The 20,897-nt window shown below is 48.1% G+C and overlaps 1 pseudogene; it reads right to left on the reverse strand.

Moving 5' to 3' along the window:
• Window positions 1-233: 233 nt before the first annotated feature.
• On the reverse strand, window positions 234-19,034 carry LOC138827926 (V-type proton ATPase subunit S1 pseudogene; annotated as a pseudogene).
• Window positions 19,035-20,897: the final 1,863 nt, after the last annotated feature.

Below are 20,897 nucleotides of genomic sequence, written 5' to 3' on the forward strand. Positions count from 1 at the left end.
TCTGGTGAGACTCTAATCTCCAATTAACCACCAGAAAAGCCAGAAAGCCAGAACACGTGGCTCAAAGTGGTAGAGCACTAGCCTTGAGAAAAAGAGCTCAGGGACAGCACCCCAGTTTGAACTTGGGTTCAACCCTCATAAATGACCAAAACAAAAATACCAACAAATGTTTCTTATAATCAACATTTATAGTCTCAAGTTACAAATCAACAGTTTGAACAACAGCTGCAAAAGATCACAAATCAGAGGTGCCTGGAAGATGTTCTTGATGTAGATGTGGGAGAAGCCACGCATGGCACCGTCCCTCAGCTCTTCAGCTCAAGGCTAGCGCCTGGTGAACACTGCCCATCCATTCCACACCCCAGACTCTGCAGGTAGAAAGCACAGGAGATGGCAGTGGAGGGAGGAAGTGAGGCTGGAATGCCTTGAGCTCAGGAATGCTCTCCCTCAATCTCCCTGGAAGGATAAGAAGGAAAGTGATAGAGGAGGTGAGACTGAATCCAATGTATTTTATTTATTTTGATATTTTTGTGCTAGGGCTTGAACTTGGGACCTGCACACTGCCCCTGTCTTTGTGCTCAAGGCTCACACTCTACCATTTAAGCCACAGTTCAGCTTCTGACTTTTTGGAAGTTCATGGAAGATAAGGGTTTTATGGACTTTTCTGCCCAAGCTGTCTTCAAACCAAGACCCTCAGATCTCAGCCTCTTGAGTAAGCTAGGATTACAGCTGTGAGTCACTGGGACCCTGCTGACTGAAATATATTTTAAACACGTATAGAAATATAACCGTGAAATCTCCCTCTGTGTAACTGATGTAAGCTAATGAAAACAGAAAGGTAAGAAGGAGGGAGGGCTGGGAATGTGGCTTAGTGGTAGAGAGCTTACCTAGCATGCACAAAGCCCTGGGTTCGAGTCCTCAGCACCACAAAAGAGAAAAAGCCAGAAGTGGCACTGTGGCTCAATTGGTAGAGTGCTAGTCTTGAGCAAAAAGAAGCATTAGGGACAGTGCTCAGGCCCTGAGTTCAAGCCCCAGGACTGGCAAAAAAAAAAAAAAAAAAAAAGAGGAAGAGGAGGGAAAGGTGAAGGAGGGAGAAGAAGGTAAAGAAAGTAAAGAAAGTGATATCCTTGCCTACAGGAGGGGCTTAGGAAGGGAAAGCAACCCTGGAGCCCCTCAGGTAGCCCTCAATGTCCTGAACAGGCCCAGCCGCACATCCCATCCAGGGAACATGGCTTTAGCACTATTTTGCCCCATGCTGTCTTCTGGGATGCAGTGTCCATGTCATGCTAGTTAGTGTCTCATGGAACCTTCAGGAAGTGGAGCATCCACCCCTCCCCAATGCCCCTTTGCCTATTTCTTCACAGATGGAACCTGTCCAGGTCCTGGCCCACAGCTCCAAATGACATTGATACTGACTTTCTCCTCTCCGCTCTCTCCTCAGCACCCCAGATTCTCTGCATTCCGGGGAGGGAATGTCTCCTCTCCAGCTGCCCGGAGGAGTGCGCTGCATTCCGTACAAGCTAAGCATGTCAGGAGCAGGGGAAAGCCACCAGTATGCCCCAGAATCATCTCAATGGAGAGTGTGGTCCCAGGCGTGGGTCCTCCCAGGTGGAGCCTGCCCTCCTAGGGGTGGTGCCAGGCCAGGGTGAGTGAGTTCTCAGGCAGTCTCCGATGCCTGCAGGAGGAGCTTTCTCCATGGCAGATGTCTCCAAGATGTTAGGAAAGCGCAAACAGCTCTGGCTACAAGCCCAGCACTAGAAAATAAACTGCTGCAAAGGCAGCCTTTATTACCTCTTGTGGTGCTGGGATTTGAACTCAGGGCCTTGTTCTTGCTAGGCAAGCACAAAGTTGTCTTTTCTTAGGATAGATCTCACTCAGCTCCCATATTCTTACACCCCAGTTGCTCTACTTTCTGCCTCTGCCCTGTCTCCAGTACATTTCCAGTTCAATGCTCACAAGAGAACTTATTGTGTACTTCCGCACGTATGCATGTGGTCTGGTACTGGAGCCTCAGGGTCTAGCTCTCTTGTTTAGCTTTTTTTTGGGGGGGTGGGGGGGCGCAGTCCTGGGGCTTGAACTCAGAGTGTGAGCACTATCTCTGAGCTTCTTTTGCTCAAGGCTAGTGCTCTACCACTTGAGTCACAGCACCACTTCTGGCCTTTTCTGTGTATGTGGTACTGAGGAATTGAACCCAGGGCTTCATGCATGCTAGGCAAGCACTCTACCACTCAGCCACATTCCCAGCCTCCAGTTTCAGGTTTCTTGCTGGTTAATTGAAGAGTCTCTTGGCTTTTTCTCCTTAGGGATTTATCTCCCTAGGCTGGGCTTTTTGAACCCTGATCCTCTCAGCCCCCTGAATAGCAAGGATTCTAGACATAGGCATAAGCCACTAATACCTGGCTGTCCGATGGGGCGGCTTAAAGAACCCAAATTTCAGAATCGTTCCTCAGTCCTATACTCCCTGTGTGCCACAAGTATGAATAAGATCAGACCTCCCACAGTCTCCTGATGCTCCTGGCCTCTGCCCAGCCCTCCTGACACAGTGACCGCCCCTTGCCAACTCCACCTGCAAAAGGTACTTTTCTTTGTGGGGGAGAATATAAACTCATTATGAGAAAGTATGGCAAGATAATTGATTGTTAGACTAATCTGTGTCTTGCCACTTCCTCTTCCTCTGCACCTGTTCCTTACTCCACCCACCCCCAGCTCCCACCCCCACCCCACTCCAGGCCAAGAGAAAGGACTTCGGACTCCCCCTGCTTGAACTTGGAATCTCCCAGCTGTCATTTGTCTGCTGGAATCAGGAGCTCCTGGAGTGGCAGGGGTGGTAGGGAGTGTCTTCAGAGCCAGGAGTCTTTGAGGACAGTCAAGGAGGAAGAGTTCCAGGCCTAGAAAGCAGATGAGGTGGGTAGATCCCTCTAGGGCTGAGACTCACTCCAGCTTTACAATCTGGGGAACCTGAAAGGAAGGCAAGATTTCAGAGAACATTTCCCTCAAGAACTCTGGGAAGGTGTGCCCTGGGCCTGGACTCCAAGTATCCTTGTGCCAACATGTGGAGAAGTAGAGTTGCCTGAGCCTTCAAAAGACACCAGGATCTTTTTTTTTTTTTTTTTTTGGGTCCGGTTGTGGTGCCTGAACTCTGGGCCTGGGCGCTGTTCCTCAGCTCTTCAGCTCAAGGCTAGCGCTCTACCACTTGAGCCACAGCGCCACTTCCGGTTTTTTCTTTTTTGCTTATGTGGTGCTGAGGAATTGAACCCAGGGCCTCATGCATGCAAGGCAAGCGCTCTACCACTGAGCCACCTTCCCAGCCCGACACCAGGATCTTGACAACTAGACCACCATAGACTCTGAATGGGTTTGAGTTCCTTTTCCTTTTTTTTTTTTAAGGTCTAAGACTGGGATTTAAACTCAGTACCTGCCACTTGTGCTCAATGGCTAGCGTTCTACAAACAGCCATGTCTCCAGTCCCTGGACTGGATGGAGTTCCTGAAGCCATCTTAGTCTATGTGGCAACCCTGAGAGTGGAAAAGCATGTACTAGGATGATGGGTCCAGAGGATGTATGAAGATTACAGGCACGCACAACCACACCTTGTTTTAAAATTTTTTAAAATACATTTAAAAAATTCCAGCTGGGTGCCAGTGGATCACGCCTGTAATACTAGCTACTCAGGAGGCTGACATCAGAGGATTGCAGTTCAAAGCCAGCCAGGGCAGGAATGTCTGTGAAACTCTTATCTCCAATAAACCACCAGAAAACTGGAAGTGGTGTTGTAGCTCAAGTGGTAGAGCACTAGCCTTAAGCTGAAGAGCTCAGGGCTCAGGGACAGCACCCAGGCCCAGAGTTCGAGCTCCACGACTGATAAAAATAAATAAATAAATTCCTATACTGGAAATTTATCCTGAGAGCTTATACTCCCTCTTAAGCCATGCCCTCCAGTCCTTGTATTTTGTTTTGAGATAGGGCATCAAGGTCTCCAGGCTGGCTCTGAACTCATGTTCAACTTAATTTTCTTTTAATACTTCAACTTTCTTTTAATACTTCAACTTCAAATCCAAAGTTTGTAAAATATTTTTAAATTAAAGTAAACACAAAAGAATACTTGTCGGTGGGCATCAGTGATAAATGCCTGAAATTCTAGCTACTCAGAAAGCTGAGATCTGAGAATTGAGATTCAAAGCCAGCCCTGGGGCTGGGATGGCTCAGTGTTAGAGCTCTTGCCTTACATGCATGAGGTCCTGGGTTCGATTCCTCAGCACCACATAAGCAGAAAAAAAAAAAGCCGAAAGTAGCACTGTGGCTCAAGTGGTAGAGCACTAGCCTTGAGCTGAAGAGCTGAGGGACAGTGCCCAGGCCCAGAGTTCAGGCCCACGACTGGACCCCCACCCCCCCCCAAAAAAAAACAACAGATGGGCAGGAAAGTCTAGAAGATTCATATCTTCAGTTAGCCATCAAGAAGCCAGAAGTAGAATTGTGGCTCAAGTGGTAGAGTACCAACCTTGAGCATAAAAGCTAAGTGAGAAGACTTGGCCCTGAGTTCAAGCCGCAGTACCAGCACAAAAGAAGAACAAATTCCATACTATCATTGGCAGCAGTGACTGACACCTGTAATCCTAGCTACTCAGAAGGCTGAGATCTGAGGATCTCAGTTCAAAGCCAACCCAGGCAGGAAAGACTGTGAGACTCTTATCCCTACAAATATACCAGAAAAGCTGCAAGTAGAGCTGTGGCTCAGATGGTAAAGTGTTAGCCTTGAATAGAAAAAAGCTCAGGAACAGAGCCTAAGCCTTGAGTTCAAGCCCCAGGAGAGGCACAAAAAAGAAATTCCACATACCACTCCTTGGAGAAATAAGAACAGAGAATCGAAGTTGAGGACAGCACTGAGGGCCCCCACTGAGCAAGACAAAGGAGCAAGACAGAGCTCTATCTGACCCCACAAACTCAGGCCATCTCCCTGAGGCTCAGTGCTCTCCTATCACCCACAAACGTCCATGTGGTTATGGTATCTCCAGCCCAAGGGAATCCTTTCTGCTGGAGTTGGAGAGACACTGTTCCTAAATACTTGGCCCATGCCATGAACCCTTTTATTTCCTGTGAGACTTCTTGTTTGAAACCAGAGATGGAGAAATGTTGCTCTGGTGTGCTTTATGCTGAATGTTGTAGGGATAAGGAGAGGAGGAGGGAGAGATAGTGATGGAAATAAAATCAATATTTCAAATATTATCACCCCATAGCTCCAACCAGATGGTTTATTAAATTTAGGTCATCGAGTATAGATGTCTGTTTTCCTAGAGTGTCTCTTTAAACACAGGATGAGTTTTACCAGATGCTTCGTTTAAAGCCAAGAATCTTTCCTTAAGATGATTACTTTGTCTTCTTTGCAAATACTTGTGCAATCACAGGAGTCATTTTACCAAATATTTCTTTTTCCCAGATAAGCCTTTTAAAAAGAGATTTAACCAGGCACCAGAGGCTCATGCCTGTAATCCTAGCTACTCAGGAGACTGGAAGCCTGAGGGCCACAGTTCAAAACCAGCCCAGGCAGGAAAGCCCATGAAATGCTTATCTCTAATAAACCACTAGAAAACCAGAAGTGGCGCTGTGGCTCAAGCGGTAGAGCCTTCACCTTGAGCTGAAGAGCACAGGGACAGAGCTCAGGCCCACAGTTCAAGCCCCACAACTCATACACATACACACACACACACACACACACACATACACACACACACACACACACACACACACACACACACACACACATCCATTCCCAGAGTACAGTAATCACTTGGGTAAGCGGGCAAGTTCAGAGAGAATTCGTGCAGCTTTTTTTTTTTTTTTTTTTGGTGGCAGTAGTAGGGCTTGAACTCTGGGCCAGGATGTAGTAGTACTTTAGCACTAGAGTCACAGTTTCCCTTCTGGCATTTTACTGGGTAATTAGAAATAAGAGTCTCTGGACTTTTCTGCCTGGGCTGGCTTTGAACCACAATTCTCAGATCTCAGCCTCCTGAGTCGTTAGGATGATAGGTGTGTGTGAGCTCCAGTGCCCAACCTTTTTTTTTTTAAACTATAGGCTGAAACTTAGAGTGTGAAAGGTACAGCTTTCAATCAAGCGAATCATGAGTACAATTTTTATCTGAATTCCCAGCTTCTATTTCCCATGCTTCACTCCCCCCCCCCCTCCCAAATCTGGCCTGCCTCTGTGCTGTGTGTGGTATTCAAGCCGGACTGTACCCCCTGGCACCTGCCTCACCCTGCCCGGCCTCCATGCAGCCCTCAGCAAACCCTTTTCCTCTGTCCCTGCCTCTCAGGCAAAGCAGCGGCTGGGTCAGCTCTGTCCTCCCTTCAGATAGAGCTACCTTGTGCTCAGCCCCGCCTTGGGAGGCTGACCGTCAACCAAGAGAAACCTGCAGCCCCACCCTTGGTTTCCATGGTACCTGACACAGGCAGGAAGGGAATTTGTTGATAGCCAGAGTGGTGCATGCTGCTGCTGGTTCCTATTGGAGGGCTGGGAGTGAACCCAGACAACCCAGGCAGCGCTGTTCCCCTCCCACGCTCCTCTCCTCCCACTGCCTGGGTGTCTAGAGCTTCAGGACAATCTCATGACCTTGGTAGCCAGAGGAAGCAGCAGACTGAGTGGCATTTGGAGAATGAAAGGCCCCTAGTACCCCTCTCCATTCTCCTCAGCCCCACAGTCCCATGGTTGCTGCAACATTACATAACTACAGTCATCCAATGCTGGCAGAGCATTTGAAGCATGACAGAACCTGAGCCACAGCAGCAGATTAAGCTGAATACATCAATTAGGAAAGTTGAGTCATGATTCTGTACTGTAATCATAGAAAAGTCAGAAATGCACCACACACACACTCTGGGAAGTGCAATAGAGACTATCTTAAAAATGTGGAAAGGGCGCCCCCTGGTGGAGACTCCAGAAACTCCCGATGCTGCTGCAAGTGCAAGCTCAAGCCACAGCGCCCAAGTCAAACAATCTGCTATCTCATGCAGGATTGGAAGGTTTTCCTCTGCTTCAGGGCCAAGTTATGCTCCTGGCATTCACTGTCCTGAAATGACACCCAGTTCCAGGAAGAACTGGATTCTGGGACAAACTTACACAGGCACTCCAGGAGACAGTCTGGCCATGAGGGTTGCCCAGTGCATCTGGCACCAGGGCAAGCCGTCCACACCCATGCTCAGCCCCACTGGCCCTAAACCACAGGCCACACCCTGTACAAGGGAGCCAGGGCCACTGAGGGCTGCTCCGGCTGCTGAATTCATAGCCAAGAACTCATAACCTAGTTCTGCTCCCAGTGATTCCCCCTATCGACACTTTTCATTTCCATATTTTTCAGATATTCATGGTCAACTGCTGCCCCAAAGTACTAAATGGAAAATCCCAGAAATCAACAATCAACAGTGGTGTGTGTGTGCTGGTGTTGGGGCTTGAACACAGTGCCTGGGCTTTGGTTTGCTTTTGTTTGTTTGTTTTGTTTGCTCAAGGCTAGCACTCTACCACATGAGCAACAGATCTACCTCTGGCTTTTTTGGTGCTTAATTGGAAATAAGAGTCTCACAGTGGGGCTGGGAAGGTGGCTCAGTGATCCAGTACTTGCCTTGCATGCATGAGGCCCCGGGTTGGATTCCTCGGCACCACATAAGCAGAAAAAACAGGAAGTGGTGCTGTGGCTCAAGTGGTAGAGCCCTAGCCTTGAGCAAAAGTAGCTCAGGGACAGTGTCCAGGCCCTGAGTTCAAGCCCCAGTACCAGCACACATATGCATACACACACACACACACACACACACACACACACACACACACACACACACATACACACACACACATATCTGGAGGGTCAGATAGATTATCCCAGAAATGGGAGAGAAGAAGCAAGAGCCTGACATTATCCCTTAAATAGGGCCATAGGTCGGGTGCCGGAGACTCATGCCTGTAACCCTAGCTACTCAGGAGGCTGAGATCTGAGAATCAAGGTTCAAAGCCAGTCCCCAGTCCAAACAAGAGAATAATTTCCTGAGTTCAAGCCCCCCAAAGTACATAATACGCAGCAGGGTCCGGTCCTCTCCTAGCTTCAGGCAGCCACTGTATTTTGCAAAGGAGGCACCATTTTCTACACAAACCACCTGTGCCCCTGAGAAATACCTGGGTTCAGCAGAAGAAGGGCATCTAGATGGGGCTGTGCCTCCCGGGTCAATGGGGAAGGTGGGTTTGAAGCACTGGACAATGTGTTCCCTGGGCTCTCTGAGTCCACAGCTGCACACTGCCCTGGGTACATTCTGGACTCCATGTACATCATGGTTATCTAGAGGAGGAAGGGATCCCATCGCACAGGAAGCTTCTAGATGACCATCAAGGGCTTGATGCTGGATCTACGGTAGCTTAAGATTCCAATAAAGTGCTAGCATGGAGCTCCCAAGCAGGGTTCCTCTCAGGAAGATGATTGGAACGTTGTTACCATGCTCACCAAATACACAGTGTAAAGCTACAACAGAGCTGGGCGCCAGTGGCTCACACCTATAATCCTAGCTACTCAGGAGGCTGAGATCTGAGGATCTTGATTCAAAGCCAGCCTGGGCAGGAAAGTCCATGAAACTCTTTTTTTTGGGTCCGGTCGTGGGGCCTGAACTCTGGGCCTGGGCGCTGTCCCTCAGCTCTTCAGCTCAAGGCTAGTGCCCTACCACTTGAGCCACAGCGCCACTTCCGGCTTTTTTCTTTTTGCTTATGTGGTGCTGAGGAATTGAACCCAGGGCCTCGAGCATGCAAGGCAAGCACTCTACCCCTGAGCCACCTTCCCAGCCCTCCATGAAACTCTTATCTCCAATAAACCACTCAGAAAACTGGAAGTGGTGCTGTGGCTCAAGTGGTAGAGCACTAACCTTGAGCTGAAGAACTGAGGGACAGCACCCAGGCCCTGAGTTCAAGCCCCACAACCAACAACAACAATAAAAAAGCCAAAAAACAAAAAACAACTACAGTAGTTAAATGCCTGTACAAAAATAGATATTTGCCTAGCTCCCAAAGAAGTGTGCAAAAATAGATGTAATATTAAAAATGTCTAATTGCCAATAATAATTCCATAATAAGACCTCTTTACAGTGCCAATAATTAATTTGTTAACTATCAGCTCCACATATGAATTCAAATTTTGGCAATTAATAACTAAGGTAGTCTCAAAAAATAGATACTGCTAGGCCGGGCGCTGGTGGCTCACACCTGTAATCCTAGCTACTCAGGAGGCTGAGATCTGAGGATCGCGGTTCAAAGCCAGCCCGGGCAGGAGAGACCGTGAGACTCCTATCTCCAATATACCACCAGAAAACCGGAAGTGGCGCTGTAGCTCAAGTGGTAGAGCGCTTGCCTTGAGCTGAAGAGCTGAGGGACTGTGCCCAGGCCCAGAGTTCAAGCCCCACGACCGACACACACACACACACAAAAATAGATACTGCTCTGTGTCACACACTAAGAGTGACACAAAATTATTTTTAAAAATAGACACTACACCAGTGAAATAGAATACCTAGTTCATGGGTTTCCAATATAGAGCAATGAGAGACACAATATTACAGAAAATAAAAGAGCCATTCTCAACAAAATAGAATCAAACTGGGTGCCAGTGTCTCACGCCTGTAATCCTAGCTACTCAGGAGGCTGAGATCTGAGGATCGAGGTTCAAAGCCGGCCCAGGCAGGAAAGTTTGTCAAACTCTTATCTCCAATAAACCACCAGAAAACCGGAAGTGGCGCTGTAGCTCAAGTGGTAGAGTGCTAGCCTTGAGCTGAAGAGCTGAGGAACAGTGCCCAGGCCCAGAGTTCAAGCCCCACAACCGACCCCCCCCAAAAAAAATAAGTACTAAAAAAAAAAAAAAAGAATCAAAATGCAAAACAACAACAAGGCTGAACCTGAGGCCTGTTGGGTTTAGACTGAAAATAATCAAGGGAGTTCAAGTCCTGTTGAGTGATAGAAAAAAAGTTAAATTGTCTACAGAGGTTAAGAACTAATTAGCTCATGTTCACTGCTCAAAAACCAGCGATCTAGGGGCTGGGAATGTGGCTTAGTGGGAGAGTGCTTGCCTAGCATGCATGAAGCCCTAGGTTAGATTCCTCGGTACTACATAAATAGAAAAAGCCAAAAGTGGTGCTGTGGCTCACATGGCAGAGTACTAGCATTGAGAAAAAAAAAAAAAAAAGAAGCGCAAGGACAGTGCCAGGCCCTGAGTTCAAGCCCCAGGACTGGTGGAAACAAACAGGGGTCTAAACAGTGGGTATGATGGTGTATGCCTGTAACACCAGCCTTCAGGAGGCTAGGATCCCAAGTATGATGCAAGGCTAGGCTTCCTAATGAAACCCTATCTCAACAAACAGAACAAAACAAAAAAAGCAGGGACTAGGATCTGCCTCTCTCCCACTCTTCCCCTCTTTTAAGAAAGAAGACGAAAGGCCACTTGTGGCGGCTCATGCCTGTCACTTTATTTTAGGAGGCAGAGATTGGGAGAACTGAGGCTTGAGGCCAGCTCGGGCAAAAAGTTAGCAAGATTGCGTGTATTGCTTATGCCCTCCTTTCATCCCAGCCATGCAGGAGGTATAAATAGGAAGATCATAGCCTGGGCTAGCCTAGGCAAAAACTTGAGAAGCTATTTGAAATATAACTAAAGCAAAAAAGGCTGGGATATGGCTTAGTGGCAAAGCACTGTCTAGCAATCATGAGGCCCTGGGTTCAAACTCCAACATTCAGTAGGATGAAATAGGAGGATCTTCCTAGGCCTCCTTCAGAAGGATTAGAAGGAGGAGAGGAAAAGGAAGAAAAGCAGGAGAGAGAGGAAGAAGAAGTAAAAAGAGAAGGATGGAAATAACTTGGCCTACTGCTTGGGACTGTGGCCTTTGGAAGCCCATGCATAGTTAACAAGAATTGCATCTGGACTTGACTCTGTCTCCCACCACGAGGGGGCGCCTCTAATTCATCCTTAAGATCAGCCAGGGGCAGGAGCCCTGGCTATCTAAGACCTCATTGACCCTGGGCAGAGCAACTGCCCAGTAGTAGACAGGAAGGGGCGAGAACACAGATGGAGAAACAAAAATTGGATATGAACCTGGAAAGAGAAACTCCAGCAGATACAAAAACTAACACAGGAGAAGAGCAGCCAAGAGCAGCAGGAGAGAGACAGATGCACACCAGGTAAAAAGAAAGAGTTGTAGAGTTGTAGAGTCCCTGCCAAGAGGGGAAAAGTTGAGACAGAATTTAGGACCTGGGTTCAAGCCTTAGGACTGACACACAGAAGAGGGGGTGGGGAGGAGAGAAAAAAGGAGAGAGAAATGAAAGGGGGAAAGAAAGAGAGAGAAAGAGAAGGAGAAGAAGAGAGAGAGAGAACTCCAGTTACCTTAAAGAAATAACTAGCTATAAAAATGTTTCAAAATAAGAGATTATGAAATAAAAACCAGGCAGAAGGGCTGGAGGCATGGCTTAAGTGGTAGAGCAACTACATAGCAAGTACAAGGCCCACCACCACCAAGACAAACAAACAAAAAAGGCTGAAACATCGCATCACAAAATAATGGAACAGAATTCCCCGCTCCCCCCCATTGCAGGTGTGATCTGCCAGCGCCCTGATGAATGGTTGATTTTTTTTTTAAGTTTTATGTTTTTAGCCCAGAGTAACAAGTCACCAGTTCTTAGGGTTTGACGCTATAAGCTCCTGGATTTACTGCATTAGCCTCTTAGTCTTGAGTACTCAGGAATCCAGTTTTTCCTGGAGGATAAGCTTCTCACCTACCCACAATTCCTATCTAGTTCAGCAAAAAGATCCCATACAATTGAAAAACCAAGCATCAGGCTGGGAATGTGGCTTAGTGGTAGAGTGCTTGCCTTTCATGCATGAAGCCCTGGGTTCGATTCCTCAGCACCACATAAGCAGAAAAGGCCAGAAGTGGCACTGTGGCTCAAGGGGTAAAACGCTAGCCTTGAGCAAAAGAAGCTCAGTGTCCAGGCCCTGAGTTCAAGCCCCAGAACTGGCAAGAAAAAAAAAAAGTCAAGCATGATGGCTCACCCTATAATCCTAGATACTCTGGGATCTGATATCAAGAGGATCACAGTTAAAGGCCAGTCTAGGCAAAAAGTAAGTGAGACCCCCGATCCTGACCTCAATAAAGCTGGTTGTGGCGGTACCCATCTGTTGTCCGAGCTTCATGGTAAGCACAAATAGGATCATAGTCCATTCCAGTCTGGGTATAAAAATAAGATCCTATTTTAAATAACAAACAAACTAATATTCAAAGACTAGGGTGAGGTGATTCAAGTGGTAGAACTTAAGTGATAGCTGCTTAGGAAACACAAAAGCCTGGGTTCATACCCTAGCACCAAACAACAACAACAACAACAAAATCAGAGATAACCTCACTTCTCCTTTACTCCCAGAAGACTTTTTACACACAAGCCGAAAAGTCTTTAAAATGTTAAGATCCAGAAAACCATTTTGAACCTTCATCCTCTCCCTACTGTGATGGCCAGAAAACCACTCAGAAATATCTATCTGCATTTAGAACAGACTCTTGGAACATGCTTTCTTGGGGACATTTTCAGCATGCTTTGTCTAGCTTTGTCTTCTTCCCACTTTCCCAACGCCCCCCCCCCCCCCATTAGCTATCTTTAAAAACTTACTTCTGCCATCTAGTGGCCGGAATAAATCACAATCACCGTCACTAGGCTTGAGCAAAGGCCTTGGCCATAGCAGAAAGTGTAAATGTGTCCTTTTCGGAGTAATTCTCGTTCTTCTTTATGTCCTGCCCCATTTCTCATTAACATAGAGCACAGGCTATAAACAGAGTGCCAAGGCATGAACTTTCTGGTGCCTGGAGGAGGAAGGAAGTATAGTTTTTTAGGAATGAAACTATGATGAAAAAGGGAGAAAAGGACAACCAAGGAAGAGCCCACCTCCTGGCCAATGGCATCATGTTTCCAGATGACAGACAGGCAGGCCTGAGAGCTCCTCCAGCTTCCCTGGTAGCTAGCATCGCATTTGACTAGAGAAGAGAAGGGCAGATGGCTTTTGCTAAGTGATAATGGGACTCCCTCAACACCCAAAGAAAGAATGTAAATAACACCATAGCTGCCCTAAATGTGCTCATATTGCTAGAGTACCCAAATCCAAATTAATGAAGATTATCACTAAGTCACCAACAACCTTCATGGGGCCATTGAGAGGCAGAGGGGTGGAAAGACTGGAAAACAGATGGAAATCACAGATCAGTGACATGGACAATGATTATTGGCCAAAAAAAAAAAAAAAAAGGAAAAATAACAACAAAAAACCTTTAATACAAAAAAAAAGGTGTTCTGTGAACCCTATGAAAGAACTAAGTGTGGCCAGGTATGGTGGTATACACCTGTAATCTCTGCACTCAGACTCATAGACAAGAGGATTGCAAGTTTTCTTGTTGCTAGTCTGAGCTACCTAGCCATAATCTTGTCTCTAAAGAAACAAAAACAAAAACTGAGAGTATGACCACCAGAGGGCGCTGGAAGCTCAGTAAGGACAGGGCGCATCACTTGATGTGCTCTTGGCAGGATCACTGGGTAGGTTGAACACGTGGTGGGTTAGACCCAAGGGTCTGCCTTTTACTACAGCCTTCCATGACCCCAGCTTACATCTTCCTGGGGAAAATGGAGAATTAAATGAAATACATTATGCTAGAAATATTGGAACTGGTAAATGACAGATTCCCTAGCTTCTGACAGGTTCCTTCCTCAATCTTTTCCTGTTCAGTATTTTTATCATGTCTTTTTTCACTTTATACAGGGCGTGGACAGCATCTATGTGGATGACAGTCATCCACATAGCAAGCACATAGCAAACCCACTAGGTTCCAGAATCAGTACACAAAATACATTTTAACAAACCAAAAAGTTATTTTTTGTTTTATTGTTTTTTGTTTGCCAGTCCTGGGGCTTGAACTCTGGACCTGGGCACTTTCCCTGAGCCTCTTTGTGCTCAAGGCTAGTGCTCTACCACTTGAGCCACAGTGCCACTTTAAGCTTTTTTAGAGATAAGAGTCTCACGAGGACTTTTCTGCCCAGGCTGGCATCGAACCGCAATCCTCAGATCTCAGCCTCCTGAGTAGCTAGGATTACAGGCATGAGCCACTGGCACCCAACTACCAAAAAGATTCTAACAGGAGTGAGCAAGTCTTTCATTTATTCCGGGCTCCACGCTCTCCTTCCGCCTCCTGTGCCAGTACTGAGGCTTGAAGTCAGGTCCTCACATCTAGCTTGGCTTTTTTGCTCAAGGCTGGTGATTTACCACTTGACCCACAGCTCTGCTTCTGTCTCTTTGGTGTTTAATTGGAAGTAAGAGCCTTTTGGATTTGTCTGCCTGGGCTTGTTTAAAATCTTGATTTTCAGACCTCAGCCTCTTGAGTAATAGGATTATTCGAATAAGCCACTAATGCTGTATCTTTTTATGTTCTAGGCCTGTCGATTTTCCTAGGCCTTAAAGTCCATCTTCCTTGTCCTCTTCCTCTTCCTCCCCAAGACCTCCTTCCATTAATTACTGTTCCTGTAACTTCAACATTCCTCTCTATTGGCTCCTTCCTAGTGAGAAAAGAGAAAGGAAAAAGAAAGAAGGAAAGGGTGGGGAGAGGGAGGGAGAGACAGAAAGAGAGAGGAAGAAAAGAAGGAAGAAAGGAAAGAAGGAAGGAAGGACTGTTGTTTTGGGTTTTGGGGTTTTTTTAGGGGATGGGTATTGGGGATGAACTCAGCTTGAACTCAGGGCCTGGGCATTGTGCCTTAACTTTTTTTTTTTTTTTTTACTGTTGTTTACCTTTTTTATTTTTAAGAGCTAGGGCTCTCCCATTTGAATCATAGCTCCACTTCTGGCTTTTTGGTGGTTAATTGGAGATAAAAGTTTTATGGACTTTATGTCTGGGCTGGTTGCCAATCATGAACCTCAGATCTCAGCCTGAGGAGTAGCAAGGATTAGTGTTGAGTCATCAAGGCTCTGTAAAATCAAACTTTTTTTTTTTGGCAGTCTGGGCTTGGACTCTGGGCCTAGGCACTGTCCCTGAGCTTCATTTGCTCAAGGCTAGCACTCTACCACTTAGGCCGCAGCGCCACTTGCAGCCTTTTCTGTTTATGTGGTACTGAGGAATCGAACCCAGGGCTTCATGCATGCAAGGCAAGCACTCTACCACTAAGCCATATTCCCAGCCTATAAGAACCCACAATCAAATTTTTGAAAAGCCTAGGCTCTGAAGCAGAGTCTGGGGTAGAATTGGAAATGCAAAATGCTGGATGGAAATCAAGACCTGAGAAGTAAGAATGAAGAAGCAGGACCAGGCAGAGGGAGAAGATGAGCTTGGGGGGGGGGGGGGCAGCCACACCTCCCATCCCTCTGTAGGGAGCTCGAAGCAGCAGAGCAAATCCAGTTGAACGGGCCCTGCTCAGTCAGTCCTCACAAGGGAATTCCCAGAGAAAGGCCGTCTGGACAGCACTACAGCCAGGGGACAATGAAGAAGCAGATGGATGGAAGCTGTCTGCTAACTGCTCTTCTCATAGTTGGGCAACAGGAATGATTTTTGCTGGTACTAGGGGTTGAACTCAGGGTCTGGATGCTATCCTTGAGCTTTTTCACTGGAACTCTACCACTTGAACCATACCTCTACTTCTGGCTTCTTGGTGGTTAATTGGAAATAAGAGACTCATGCTTTCCTGTCCAGGTTGATTGGACCTCTATCTTCAGATCTTATCCTCCTAAGTTGCTAGGATCCTGAGCAGCTAGGATTATAGGTGTGAGCCACCAGGCCCAGCTAAATCCATTATTCTTATTGCACATTAGAAACTGTTGTCGCCGATCAGGGCTGACCTCTGTCTCTCTGTCTTTCTGAAGTCTCAACTCTCTTAGTTTCCACAGTAACCCTCCTCTCTGACCCTTCTTATCCTCTCTAACTCTGCTTTCCTGGCCTCTTGTAGGAATCATTTCTTCTACGTTATTACTTAATTGTTCAAACTTCATCCTCAGTCCATTTCCTCTTCCTCTATGCTTGCCAGGGTGACATCATCAGTTAATTCCTTTTTTTTTTTTTTTTTTTTGCTTGTCCTGAGGCATTCTCCGTGAGTCTCTTTGTGCTCAAAGCTAGCCTTCTACCACTTAAACCACAGCACCACCTCTGGCTTTTTTGAGTAGTTTATAGGCGATAAGGGTCTTATGAGGACTTTTCTGCTTGCTTCAAACCATAAGCCTCAGATCTCAGTCTCCTGAGTAGCTAGGATTACAGACATGAGCCTGGCTCTCCCATTTCTAGAATAGCTCTGAAACCTACTCTAGCCCACTCCCGATTGTCCTGACTGGTGATCGACATCTCCATGCTAATGCTAATGCAGGCAGAACACTGAAGTTCTACTTCCTTTCTTACCACTTTCCCATCTTAAAGGCCAACTCTTTTTTTTGGGGGGGGGGTGATGGGGTCATTCATGGGGCTTGAACTTGGGGCATTGGGTGCAGTCCCTGAGCATTTTCACTCAAGGCTAGCAATCTACCACTTTGTGCCTCAGCACCACTTCCAGTTTTCTGGTGGTTAATTGGAGATAAGAGTCTCTCAGACTTCCCTGTCTGGGTTGATTTTGAACGGCAATCCTCAGATCTCAGCCTCCTTCACAGGTAGGATTACAGGTATGAGCCACTAGCACCCAGCTTGAAGGCCAACTCTTACAGTGCCAGAATGGAGGGACCCTTTTGAGGCTGCTCCATGGAACAGTGCCATTTCTAGTCCACTCACCGGGTCTGCTCCTGTTGGAGCTTGTGTACAAAAGCCTTGTGAACAGTCCCAGGACTCTACGCCTGGAGACTCGCATTAGTGATGGATAAATGCCCGGTACTGGGATGCTGAGGCCCATTGAACAGTCATCCCTGCTCACACCCACTACTTGCCTGGCCAGGTGGGAACCTCTGACTCAGTGGGTGCCCAGGAAAGAGTCATTCAGAATTTCCTCATTGCAGGTGATGAGAGGCGGTAGGGATTTATTTTGTTTGAGTAGGTGGATTTTAGCCACACCTTTTGCTAACAGGCCTACACCTGCCTGGCAGAGGCCTACCTAGGGCAGATCTCGAGGAAAATGATCTCCATTTTATTTAACTGTATTGTTTTAGGGATACCTATGCCCTCTCTTTCTAAATTGGGATTCTTTTCTAGTTGCCTTGCTTGAATAATATTGAGCCAAGTGCATTGTGCCAAGGGCAGGGCTGAGTACAGTTTCTGCCTTAAGGATGGCAAAAGAATGGTATAAGAGCTAAGTCTAATGCAAACTTGTTTCAGTGTGTTGACACTTAGCAACTACGTGTTGTGGGTCCTAGGGAAGAAAAAATGTCTCCAGCCAGGCCTACTTCATAAAAGCTTCTGAGATAAAAGAGATCAGGTTTTCAAGAAGTGAGCCTAACACAGAAATAAGGCAGAAGTAATCACATACAGAGACTCTAGTGGCTCATGCCTGTAATCCTAGCTACTCAGGAGGCTAAGAGTTGAGGATCCTGGTTCAAAGTCCAAGATACTGTTATCTCCAATTCACCAGATATAAAAAACCTGGAAGTAAAACTGGATCAAGTGATAGAGCACTAGCCTGGAGCAACAAAAAGCTAAGCAATAGTGCTCTGGCCGTGAGTTCAAGCCCCAGCACACACACACACACACACACACACACAAGACATGCCTGGGGTAGGGAAGAATGGCCAATAGCAAAAGGCTGTTGGAAGAATGTCCTCAGCAAGTGGAGGTCAGGGCAAGACGGGCGAAGGGCCATAGGAGATTCATGGTATGTAGTAGGAAAAGGGGAAGCCACAAGGTGTGACAATGACAGTCTGGACACCTCAACCCCCCAGTGCCACAGCTCATACAATTTGGGTCAAAGAGATAGCCAGGCCTTTATGGTCATCAAAGCGATCCATGGTCTTGAGGCTGAGTATCATGTGCAGGCCGTAGGTAAAGATGAGCACCATGATGAGAGAGGTGAGCAGCCCCATCCAGATGGCCGCGGAGAAGAAGCCGGCACAGTCGCTGGCATAGGAGAACCGTTGGCCTGTCACATTAAAAGCCTGGATCTGGAAGTCCTTTAGAGTCACCTGCCAGAGGGAGGGCTCCTTGGCCGCCACCAGGAGGCTGCCATACTTCCGGAGACTGCTGACATAGCCACAGTGGAAAGAGTAGAGGCTGGGCCCTGTGACCTGGGAAGCGTTGAAGTGGGTGACAGAGTCGTTGGTGTGGATTTCCAGGCGCTCCATGGCAAACCAGCGGCGGGCAGACACTGGGTAGAAGCGGTTGGTCAGGATGAACTTGAATGTCACCGTGGTACCGAAGAGCTGATGGTAGGTCAGGGAGAGACCAGCAATGGAGGCGTTCCAGAAGGAGCCCGTCAGGTTGAGCTTCTGCACCCCAAAGGTGAACGCGGTCAGGTCTTCCCAGTGGTCCTTGTAGGCCACAGAGAAGTTCTGGGCCCAGAACAGGATGCGCGGGACCGTGTCGTTGAAAGTCACCGGAGGATGGATCACCACCGGCTCCGCAGGCTGCGTCTGAAGCAGCTGGCGACCGAAGCCACCAGCCAGCACGGCTCCGTCGGGGGTCACCCCGGAGGGGCGGACTGCGGTGAGGACGGCGGTGTAAGGGACATCTTCAGATCGGAGCGCGGCCAGCACCCGCCCGATGGCCTCATCACTGCCCCGGAGGGCGTCCCTGGGCGCCAGGGGACGGGCGCCGGCCGGCCGGGGCAGGCGGAGGAGCAGCAGGGCAGGGCGGCTGGCATTGCGCTTCAGCCCCCGGAGGGCGTCCGGGCCCAGGGCCAGGGGCCTGACCCCCAGCTTCTCCCGCAGGTGGGCGGTGAGCGCGCTGACGGCGGAGCACTCAACCGCGGGGAGGACCAGGGAGGCCGGGGCGAGCGCCAAGGCCCGCTGCAGATGGGCGAACGCGTCCCCGTGAGCCGGTCCCGCAGGAGCGAGCTGGGGAGGTGGGCCTCCTGCGGGCGGGCTGCGGGGCCCAGGGGGCGACATCGCTGAACCTCAGTGTGGGTGGCGCCTGGGGTGCCAACCCCGCCACTCCAGCACCAGCTGGCAGCCCTGGCATCCGCTAGATCACCAGGGCCCACCAGGGCCACGTCCGCGGCCACATCCACGCCGCCACCAACAAGGCCGCCTGGACAGCTCAAGGCTTCCCGTGGGCCACTCCCTATCGCGCCCTGTCACATGCTCCCATATCACGTGACCCACTATCACGTGATCCCTCCTGTCAGGTGACCCCAGATCACTTGAGGGACAGCAGGTCTCTTGGACAGGATTCCACCTGCAGTTGCCGGCTTTCTAATAAAGACTCCCAATTCGACCTCTCAAAATGTGGCTTCTCTGTAACTCACGACTGGGTTCCCGTTTCTCAGGACAGAGTTCCCCTACAGCACTGTGACTGCCTTAACTGTGCATCTCTTCCTCCCTATTTGCCACCCCCACCCCCCACCCCAGTTCTCCCCATTTAACCTCAAGCCAATGTCTGGACCTGGGAAGCTGGCTGAAGAGGTACTGAATTGCGGTCTTCCCATGGCTGCCATGGAATAAATCTTTCTTTTATCCTTCACCATTTCTCTTTATTTGGCACATGGGGACGAGTGGCCAGATCTAACTTGGGACTCCTGGATTTGGAGCCTGGGGCCTAAAAACCTGGTTTCAGGTTGACAGGTAAGTCTGCTACCCAGAGCAAGCAAGGTGGATCTCTTGATCCCTAGTCCTCTGCTCAGCCCAAACAACTGGTTACAATCATTTTGAAGGATGTGCTAGGTGCGGGTGGCTCATGCCTGTAATCCTAGCTACTCAGGAGGCTGAGATCAGAGGTTTATGGTCTGGGCAGAAATGTTGCCTGTGCTCTGGGTAACAACTTTAGAGCGGTTGGGCTAGCTGGTAAGTGTAAGGTCCGCCCTGGGAAGGTGGAGCAGCCTCCTTCCTCCTCTTGGTTAAGTCTCCCCCACACACACACCTGTGTCACCTAGGTAACTGGCACAACTGGAGGCAGTTACCTCCCTGCAACTGAGGTCACATCCGAATCCAGAGTGGCCACACCTTCTTCTGTCCCTGGTCTTGATAAGTCTCTGCCCAGCTGTGGTTTGACCTTTTCTCTCCACCCACCCCCTGCTGCTTGGGCTTCCAACTTGACCAAAGGCAGCCTGCAGCTCCAATATGAACCTTTCCCTTGTCTGAATACCATGTACTGCTCTCCCTTTCCCCTCTGCCGATTGAATTTACCTAACAAAAAAACATTGTAACCAAGTTCCTTGCATGACATGCATGTATTTAGATTAGTATAAATTACTAAATTAACAACAGTGACATAAAATTGGTGTAATATTCTTGAGTGAATGAGGGTCACGAGATCTGGGATCATGTGACCCAAGATCAACTTAGGAAGCCACAATGTTCTTGGCCCATCATGACATTGGGGTAGCATTAACTGTAAATTCTGTGTTTCCAAATCACTTGGTTTTTGAGAATTTCTTGATACAGCTTGCCTTTGATTTTGGTCATTCTGTTTGTCAGGTGCACAGGCTTACTTACCTTCCTTTTTTTAGCTTTCTGTCTTGTCACCAACCATTCCTCCTTGGTGGCTGTGTACTTGGGAAAAGGCCGCATGATCTTTCTGGCTCCACTCAATGTCTAAGATGCCTTGCCTCCTTTGCTTGCATCCCACAAACTATTTCCCTCATCCTCTTCTGCAGCACATCTCTCCTTAGTTGATGAGATTGTGTATATCCTATAAACTCTATCCCGAATGGTCTGTCATTGTTTGCCTTTAAATCTTTCTTCTCTAAATAATGATGGGGCTAAGTTAAACCCAAAGCTCACCCTACACAATATTCCCTCAGTACTTTACAG

This window comes from Dipodomys merriami, unplaced genomic scaffold (genome assembly GCF_024711535.1).
Source record: "Dipodomys merriami isolate MVZ:Mamm:240054 unplaced genomic scaffold, mDipMer1.0.p SCAF_16, whole genome shotgun sequence".
In the NCBI taxonomy this organism is placed as follows: domain Eukaryota; kingdom Metazoa; phylum Chordata; class Mammalia; order Rodentia; family Heteromyidae; genus Dipodomys; species Dipodomys merriami.